Genomic DNA, 10,450 nt, shown 5'->3' with positions numbered 1-10,450 from the left:
ACCCTAGGTGACAGGAACCCTTACTCCATGCATACTCTCCAACTGTGCTTCTCTCAGGACCACCTGTCTGTATCTCAACCACCTGGGGGACTTGAGATGATTTGTCATTCAGGCACAGAGGACAAGACATACCTTTTAGGGACGCATGGAGCTGCAAAAACCAGAGCTAGAGGTTACCCCAGCAGCCAAATGTCCAGCCTCCACAGTCATGGAGACGGGGTTGCAGGAGTGTCAATAGGAAGGAAAGAGATTAGGCAGGCTGAACAAGGCAGAAGGCTCACCGAGAGCCAGGAATGCATTGTTTACGGGTCCGGCGAGAGGTAGCGGGAGAGGTCTGCACCGTTCATACCAAGTCCTCAAAGGCCACAGTCTTTACCAACAGCACTGGCCGTGGAGTGCCACCAGCGCACTGCCCAGGCCCACCAAGAAATCGTAAGGTGGGAGTGGCACTGTGGATTGTGAGCCAATGCAAATTAACGAAAGGCAAATGTATAAACACCGAGGACCACCTGCAACCGCTTAACAGAGCTACCTCTCAAGGCCATTGGGAATGAAAATGTGAACATATGCAGAATCTCTCTGGGGAAAAAAAAAAGCATAAAAGTCTGTAGCAGCTTCAGAGCCATGCCAGGTGCTTCTCAGAAAGTCCGGGGACAAGACAGAGCCCAATATGTAACAGGAAAAAAAAAATTATAGAGCATTTCTTCTAAACTGGTATTTGGTGCAAAGTGGGAAACGAATGTCCCAGAAATCACACTGAAGTGAACCGTGATGGGGCTAGAGAGGACGAACACTTGTTGCTCCTGCAAAGGATGGGTTTGGTTCCCAGCACACACATGGCAGCTCATAACCATCCAATACTCCAGTTCCAGAAGACCCAACACCCTCTTCTGACTCCAACAGGCACTAGGCACACACATGGTACACATGCATGCAGACAAAACACTCACACATATCAAAATAAACAGATCTTTAAAACTAAAGTTTTTAAGGTGATCCGCCATCAATATCCACAGCCCAGTTCATTCTGATTTAGAGGTGCTCTTTGGAAAAACAGCTATTTCTTGTTAATCTCTTCACTGTTTACTCTCATGAGCAGAGGACTTGGTGGTTCTGCTTTTTGCTTTTCTATTTCTCTTCTTACTCTCTCATTGTTCTTATAAACTGGGGAACTTCCAGGCGATTTTGATCACTAGGTATTTCCACCCTGACCCACACGTCAGCTACATGCATAATTAGCAGGCTCGAGAGCGCTTATCTCGAAAATGTTCTCACTGTAACAAAGACACTCTCTGACTCATTTGTTTTTCTCAATAATAATAGAAAAATGTCCTAGCGGGTGGAGGGAAAGGTCGGCAATTAAGAACACATACCATCCTTGCAGAAGATCTGAATTCTGTTCCAGAACCTACATCAGGAACTTCCAAGTTAAACTCAGGGGACCTGATGCCCTCTTCTGGACTCTGAGGGTACTGCATTCACGTGCACAAATCCACAGAGGCACACTTATAGACACAACAATTTTGAAAAATTTAAAGTTGCAGCTCTCTTTAAATTAGGTGGAGGCTACTTGTTCATTTCCTGGCCTCCCAGACCCAAAATAATCACACAGACACAGTATAAATTACAACACTGTTTGGCCAATTAGCTCATGCATATTTCTAGCTAACTCTTACATCTTGAATTAACCCATTTCAACAGATGGTCCAACATCCATGACAGCTCCAGGACTGCTGGCTGAGATGAATCTACCACACAGAATACCCCATGAAAGACCTGATTAACAGTGCTCCCAATCAATAAGAAGTAGTCTAGAGAACAACACCCAAATTCCCTAAATGATTGTTTATAAATATTTGTTTGTATTTAAAGGAGAATACGCTACAGAGATGAACACTTTGCATTGGTATGGATCTTGGTTTATTGATACAAATTTAAGGTCAATTTTGTAACACTGTGTGTGTGTGTGTGTGTGTGTGTGTGTATATATGCTCTTGTTTAAGGTAGTGTGCTTGTACAGCTCATTTAAAATGTAATATGTAATTAAGAAATACAGATTAATATATAGTCATCTATAATCTTGTAGGTATGTTAGTTATTTTTCTAGATGTACAGAAATATATTTCAGATGGATAGTTATTTTTTTAAACCTTTCAAAGATGTACAGAATATGCCATTTAAAATGTTTTAAGAACTTAGGACTTTTCATGACAATGAGACACATCTGCTCCTGATAGCACCAATCTACTTCAAGAGGGTGATGGGCATTGAACAGGCTCCTTATGGAGTTTAATAGCCACTTGGGCAAGAAACTGTTCTTGCCTGGACAGCTTGATGCTGTGCTGCGTGAACTGGACATGCAGAATCCGCAAAAAATGACTGCTGAAGTTGTTTAAAGAAAGTGAGACAGTAGTTCAGGGTTCCTACTTCATGGAAGATTCTGCCAGACGTTCTGCAGGACACAGAAGAAAGTGACCGACAAACTGTCAATATAGGCAGAGCTGTCTTTGAAATTTCCTGCTTTATGGAAAAGTCTGCCATATGCTATGGGCCTGTAGTCTGAAGATGGGTGCCCCAATATTACAGAAGCACTATGGGTGACTGTTCAGGCAACGAGATATCTGTTAATTCTAGAGTTTTGGAAGTTGCTTACAATGCACTTCCTGTTTACTTAGGTAATATCTTTCTGGAATCTTTGATGGAGTTGAAGAATAGATAGTTAAAGTTTTCCTTCCTTATGATAAAAGATAAATTAGTTATAAAACTTTATCTTTTTGATGTCAACTACATGGTCTATATGTTCCCATATGACTCTACCCATGGCAAGTTCAACAGCACAGTCAATGCTGAGAAAGGGGAGCCTTGTCATCAACAGGAAGACCATCAGCGTATTCCAGGACTGACATCCCATCAACATCAAATGGGGTGATATTGGTGCCGAGTATATTGTGGAGTCTACTGGTGTCTTCATGACCATCATCACCATGGAGAAAGTCGGTACCCACTTGAAGGGTGAAGCCAAAAGGGTCATCATCTCTGCCCTTTCTGCGGATATCCCCATGCTTGTGAGGCTTGTGAACCATGAGAAGTATGACAACCCACACAAGATTTCAGGAATGCTTCCTGTACTATCAACTGCTTAGCTCTGCTGACCAAGATCATCACTGCCACCAAGAAGACTGTGGATGGCCTCTCTGGGAAGCTGTGGTATACTGGCCATGGGACTGCTCAGAACATCAACCCTGAATCTACTGATGCTGCCAAGACTGTGGGCAAGGTCATCCCAGAGCTTAAAGGGAAGCTCACTGACATGGCCTTCTGTGTTTTTAACCCCAATATGCCCATTGTTTCTCAGACATGTCGCCTGGAGAAAGTTTCCAAGTATGATGACATCAAGAAGGTGAAGCAACAGGTATCTGAGGGCCTGATAATGGGCATCCAGATTGCACTGAGGACCAAGTTGTCTCCTGCAAACTGAACAGTGACTCCCACTCTTCCTCCTTGATGCTAGACTGACACTGCTCTCAATGACAGCTCTGTAAAGCTCATTTTCTTGTATGACAATGAATACAGCTACAGCTACAGGGTGGTGGACCTCATGGCCTACATGGACTCCAAGGAGCCACCCAACCCATTGAGGACATAAGAGCAAGAGAGAGGCCCTCAGCTACCAGGCAGTCCCTGTCCCAACTCAGCTCCCAACACTGAGCCTCTCCCTCACAGTTTTCAACCTAGGCCCCCAGAAGAGGTGGGGGGGGGACTTAGGGAGCACTACTCTCTTGAATATTGTCAATAAAGTTCAACACACACACATAATTAAAGCCCCACAAGGCAAAGGTCGTGCATGCCTTTATTCACAGCACTTGAGAGGCAGAGGCAGGTGAATCTCTGAGTTTTGGACCAGCTTGGTCTACAGAGTTAGTTCCGAGACAGTTAGGACTACACAGGAAAACTCTATCTTGAAAAACAAAATAAATTTAAAGTCCCCTCTTATCTGCAAGTTTAGTATGCAGGTTAACTGACAACCATCTAGCACAGTTGCTCACAATATGATGCAGAAAATAGAGTGCCTGATTTTTTTAATGACGAGTGTAGGGCGAAAACATTAAATAGTACACTCCAAAGCACTCAGATAACAAAGGAGGTAATGGGAATAGGAAAAATGCCCCATTCGTAATATATCCCATTTTTCCAAATGTGAACACAGTTATTCTAGCTCTTGCCTGGCATTCACTTATTTGATTTACTGATCTACATCTACTTTCAGATTTTCCTGTAAGGTCTAGTGCAATATATTCTGCTGTTATCTGAAATTCAGGAGTTTCATAAAAATCTTCTCATCCATGGCTCCAAGATTCCTGAAACTTAATAAAGGAAAAAAAAATCAGGCATCTTTAAATCCCATTTTGAACTAATGTGGGAACAACACAGGAAGTTACTTCCTTGAAAATCTACAGCAACAACTGTTTCTTCATTTTCTTGGTAGTTGATTGAAATGCATGCATCAAAGAGGGTGGAGCTTCCTAATGCGCAAATCCATGGGGTACATCCAATTATACACCAAAACTTAAAAATCAGAATGCACTGATAAATTGACATGAATGTATACATTTACAAAAGTTTTGCTAAAGCAAGACCAGAAACCCCATTCTCCTGATATAGTGGGATGAAAATTATTAAAGATTTAAGTTGAAAAACATGAATTTTGATTAACTGCCTTCCCGTGACTAAATGGCTATTTCTCTATCTGCCAGAATTTGTTTTAACTGTGTCCAGCCTCCATGTAAGCTCAACACCATTACATAAAAGCACATAACCTACCTATACCCTCTCTAAATCCACCTGACTAATACTGTAAATGCTGTATCCGTATAATAATGACAAGGGAAAAAAGTCTTAGTTCTTCATCACATGTGCGTTCTCTTGAGGAATGCATTCAGTGGAAGGTGGGTTGACTCTAACGGTGTGAAATCTGCAAATAGGGAGAGTCGACTCACTAAGCCGGTGCTTTTAGAAGATTCTGGAAGCAAGGAGCCCGTCCTTTCTGCTCTCAGTGCAATGTCAGGGGGCTCTGCACTTGGGAAAGCGGTTGCCTTTCCTTTTCTGCTCCTCCATTTTCTTCTGCAGGAACTCAGAGGGCCGTGAGTCCAGGTGGGCACTGTGCCTTCCTCTGATTACGCTGTGCGACACAGCAGGGGGACCTCTTATCTCAGGCTGGGGTTGCCTGTTTAAAATTATTTTTTCTTTATAAAAGGTATAAGGCCAATAAACACAGCTGTAGGAAAAGGCTTCGTGTTTTCTTTTTGTTTGTTTTAGTCTATTAAAATGATATGATTAAGTGCAATGAAGTTCTATAAAAATTAGACCATCTGCCTCTGTGCCCTCCCTTGCTCTGCAAGTTTTACCTGGCTCACAACACTTGAATATTTTGAATGCACCTTACTTTAGACATAGTTTTCTGTATCTTGGCATACTGTTGTTATATCATAAAATACAGAGGGCTCAAGTCAATGAGTTCATGTGTGTGTGTGTGTGTGTGTGTGTGTGTCTTATAACATATACGTGTTTGTATGTGAGTGTGTACATGTGAGGAGGGCAAATGTTAATACTGAGTGTCTGGTCTGCTTCATTCACCTCTTCACCTTAGTTTTTTGTTTTTGATAGAACCTCTAATCGAACTTGGAACTTGCAATTTGACTAGTCAGTTGGTCGAGGAGCCCTTAGGACCTGCCTGTCTTTGCCTCCCCAGCACTGGGGTCATAGGTGTGATGCTATTCTCAGCCTTTAAGTGAGCGCTCAAGATCTGAACTAACTCAGTTTCTCATTCATGCATTTTGGCAACGTTTTACCAAGCACGTTTACCTAGTCCCTAAAATTTTTAAATTCTAAATTAATCTTGAATTGGTAAGCTATTACAGTGTTACTGAATTCCCTTGCTAAGTTCCTGTCTCCTCAGCTGTACAGGGGACTTTGGTTTGTTTGTTTATTTTTGAGACAGAGTCTCTCTGTAGCTTTGGAACCTGTCCTGGAATTCAGAGAAATTCTCCTGCCTCTGCCTCATGAGGGCTAGGATTAAAGGCATGTGCCATCACCGCCTGGCTACAAGGGGCATGTTTTTAATCAATTCTTTTTTTTTTATTTATTCCTGTGTCTTTTGCATCATGCCTCTCAATCCCACCCATCTCCCTCTCCTCCCCAAAATAAACAAGATAAAAATTTAAGAGAAAAAAAGGGAGGGTTAGAAAAACACGAAGAAGGAAAACATCTTGTCATGGAAGCTGCAGTGTTACACAGTGAGTCACACAGTAAACCCCTTTATCCGTACATTTTTACATGCAGGTGTTTATCACAAAGAATCACTGGTCTGGTTCCAGGCCCCTGGCCTCAATCCTGGGTCCTCACTGGGACTCTTCCTGGACATCCCATTGCTGCCCTGTGTTGTGGAGATCCTGTTGCCCTGGTTCCACAGGACTGACAGCCCCACTCCACCCGGTGCTGCAGCCAATCACAGTTGGGGTGGATATTAAGGTGGGCCAACACATAATCCTGGTTCTGAGCGTGGGTAGTTTCAACGTTGGTCAATCTGTCTGCTCTCCCCTGTCTTCGCCACCAGGGTGAGTTCTCCAGCATTGGCCTAGTTAATTCATCCCTTACAGCAATGAGCAAGGGGTGTTCTCCGTTCTCTGACTGTCAAGTATTCTCCCACATCTACACCTTCAGAGCCAACTCTACTGTTGTTGCTCACGCGAGGAGTAAGGACGACTCTCCTGCCTTCTGTGGCTGAAGAGGGGCAGGGACCGCTTTTATGGCCACAGGGCCAGCGCTCCCACCTGCCTCAGGCATTGATTGGGGGCAGGGAGGAGAATCTCTTCCCTGCCCACACTGCCACAAGACAGATGAGAAATGGGGACAGCTCTCCCACGGTCACAACTTGGGGGCTGGCTCACTCACACCTCCATCACCAGGGTTGTACCTTCCGTGCTGTCCAGGCAAGGTGCAGGGCCTGCTCTCCAGAGTGTTACAAGGGGTATCTCTAATTGGAATATTTATATACACTAAAAAGAATCATTGTTATATAAATAGTATCACAGCCGAACTTTGCTTGCAAGAAGATCATCTTCTGAGCTTAGGGTGAAGACTGTGCCTCCGTTTGCTTGCGGAGACATATAATAATGGAAGCCCATCAACTTCCTGCTTGGATAACTTGAAGTGCTTTCAGCTGTGCTGACATATTCGTCCCGTAGAGCAGGCTGGAGAAGACGTGATGGCTCCTCCTAAATAGTTATGTGTAAGCTCAATGAATAAACACACTTTCATGTCTTAATTATAAAAACAAAATATGGATAACTCTATGATACACGCTATCATTTGAAATAAATGGAAAATCTTAATAGGATAGAATTAAGTGGAAAATAGTTTTTGCCTCTGGGGATTTTATTATACAGATTATTCATATAATTACCTAATATCGAGCCCTTTTGAGGTTATTGTGTTGGAAACGATCTCTAACTCCAAACATATTTTTTTTTTAGCAGAGGTAAGAGGGTGCTGCAATTCTTTTGTGCACACAGAGTTTTGCCTTTCATTTTCCTATTGCCTCCTCCCTTTTTTTTCTCCTCATATCCCTCCCAGGGTGAGTTCACTGTCAGTTCATGTAGGCTTCTAAAGAGGCTGACGTGGGCTAAGCCTCTGAAACATATCACAACAACTTTTATGCTAAAACTAAATGGTTTTGCTAACTCCGAAGAAGAGTCATCTCTGAACGTCGTCTTTGACCCGGGCCGGTGACAGGGCCCATTCACCTGCCCTGCCAAGGCCAATGATCGGCCTCTTGTAAGCCAGTGACAATCCTTTCTGTGTGTGCGGTCACCGCTCTGATCTTGCCCTCCCAGTCCATGTTCGTACAGAACATTTTACAACTCTCCCCTTAATGACTCACTAGGTTATTAAACAATCATTGTACTCTATTTCAAAGACAAATGTAGTGAGTGGTCTTGAGAATAAAATCCTCAGATCTTCTTTTACAGAACCAGTCTCCTGTTTGAGATTCATGGAAAAAGACAAAAACAAACAAACAAACAAACAAACAAATGCCCTCTGTTGAGGATGATAGTGCAGGCCTTTAATCCCAGCACTTGGAAGGCAGAAGCAGGTGAATCTCTGAGTTTGAGGCCAGCCTGGTCTACAGAGTGAGTTCCAGGACAGCCAGGGCTACACAGAGAAACCCTGTCTTGAAAGAGCAAAGAAGGATGCCCTCAATGAATTGTGATCAGTAAAGACATGATAGAAAACTTCCCTGATAGCAATTTTCATCGGGGAAATAAAGAAAAAGCAATGGCTGAAACACTTCGACTAAATAAATATCAGCCAAGAACAAGACTTTTAAAGTCACTTGTGCTCCTGATATATATTTGAGACCAAGACAACCTTGCTTGTATCAAGTGTGGATATATAACACCAGCATATACTATGTGGTCCTTTTTTACTTGAATTGTGTGCATCTGAATGCTGTGTAAAAATGAACCTTTAGATATTTTTTATGTGCATTAAAGTGAGTCTCACACCCAGAGTAAGGGTGCTTTATTCTCATTTAATGAGATTTTCAGATGAGGCCGAAAGGGAAAAAGAGTTAATGTTAATATTAATCTACCTGACCTTTCTTTACTGTTAAGTTTATCTGACCTCTATTTAGAGTGGGCAAGCAGAAGCCCCGAGTTAGACCACTGACTCCTCACCATCCTTCACTACATAGCAAGTGTGAGACCAACCTCGGATGTATGAAGTCCTGTATCTAAACAAGTGAACAAATAAAATGGCAACCCTCCCCCTCCACGACTTCCTTAATGCATTTACCACGCAAACTCAGAATGGCAACCATTTTCCTCTTCTCTAGAACAGTGAAGGATCAGAAGCCTGCCTGGCCCCGCATTTGGATAAAAAGGGGGAGTGTTTCCTCAGACTGTCTAGGAAAGAGAGTGGCTCCCAGTGTCTTCCCAAGCTGGTGAGATAACTGTCTGTATAGCACATGAGAACTGAGAAACGAAGACACCCCCCACCGTCCCTTCCTCCCTCCCAAAACAAAAAAAGGCAAAACCCTGGAATGGAAGAATAAAAGCACGAATCTGCAGGAAGGAAAAGAAAGAACGTGGGTTGAAGAAAAGGGTTTATTGGAAGTTGAGATAAAGCGCAGCCACCAGGTAGTGGGTCTTTCAGGACCAGCCTGACAAGACGGAGCTGGGAAAGTTTTCTGTACGCACGCTGTTCCTGGAGGACACTGGGTGGCGCTCGTGGTAAAGACTTGCACTTCTTTAGGGTCTTCCCCCACCGACACCACCACATAGCCTTTGCAAATGTCAGCTACCCGAAGATGAAATTACTGCTCCTTACGTGTCCCAGCGGGGAGCACGTTTCTAGAAGAGTTTGATGCCGTGGAATTGTTTCTGCGCGGTCGGGTCAGCTGGGATTTGAGAAACGATAGAGTCCCATCACAACTACAGGCACCAGACTCGCAGATGGTGCCAGGCTGTCTACAGTGACCCTCTCCTGGCTGCATTGAAGAAAAGGTGGTAAGGGAACAGGAGCTCAACTCAGAGAAGCAGTCAAGAGAGTTGGGACTGGTGAATTTCAGAGGCACCAAATTTGGTGACTTCACACGGAACTGGACTCGCTGCAAGGGCTCACAGCTGCATACAGGCCAATGTTTCAACACCTTGGGTCCTTTTCAGTGCCCACTTTTTTTTTATGGATGTCCATAAAAAGGCGTGTGTGTGTGTGTGTGTGTGTGTGTGTGTGTGTGTGTATCTCCACTGAAGAGGAGGTAGCAAGTGAATTTTAGCTAGATCTAGAATTATCTTGCCACTTATAACCTTGCCTTCAACCAGATCCTGAGGTATGTCTGAAGTTGCCAGTACCAGTCTCGTGAAATGTGTTCCCTTCTCAGGAAGCTGTGAGAGCCCTCATGGACTCATCTAGTTGATGATAAGGTCATCAGTAGACCACATTTAAATCTCTACTAAACAGAACTGGGGGCAGTGGAGGGACCACCCCTCTCTCTGTGCTAATTTTCTTTACTTGCAAACACTTCGACCATCCTCAGGTGTTGATTTGGAAGACAGATTTGTGCAATTAGGCTCCATGTATCTAAGGTGACTCCATGGGCAAGGTGAGCATCTCCTGAGCAGGCCAAGGTCACATCCAACAAGATCAGCAGTACCTTTGCCTCCCTGAAGACACTCATAGCCTACGTCTAGAACATCGACAACAACATAAAAACCAACCGCGTGGGATCAGGATCAAGGGACAGCAGGCATTGTTGACCCCCCCCCCCATCAGTATCAGAAGGAAAATCTAGGGACACCAAGGCTGCCAACGGAGACCCAAGATGTAGGAAGGGGTGGCGCTGCTGAATTCTAGTCCCCTCAAGCTCAGAAAAGCTGAAGTTGTCCAGCCA

General features: G+C 43.8%; 1 pseudogene; it reads left to right on the top strand.

Annotated features, from left to right (window-relative positions):
- Positions 1-293: 293 nt before the first annotated feature.
- On the top strand, positions 294-3,478 carry LOC121463255 (annotated as a pseudogene).
- The last annotated feature ends 6,972 nt before the right edge of the window (positions 3,479-10,450 follow it).

This window comes from Microtus oregoni, unplaced genomic scaffold (assembly GCF_018167655.1).
Source record: "Microtus oregoni isolate MIOR12 unplaced genomic scaffold, Mior012 000026F_ref0000081, whole genome shotgun sequence".
Lineage (NCBI taxonomy): Eukaryota > Metazoa > Chordata > Mammalia > Rodentia > Cricetidae > Microtus > Microtus oregoni.
This window is presented reverse-complemented; position numbering and strand designations above follow the sequence as displayed.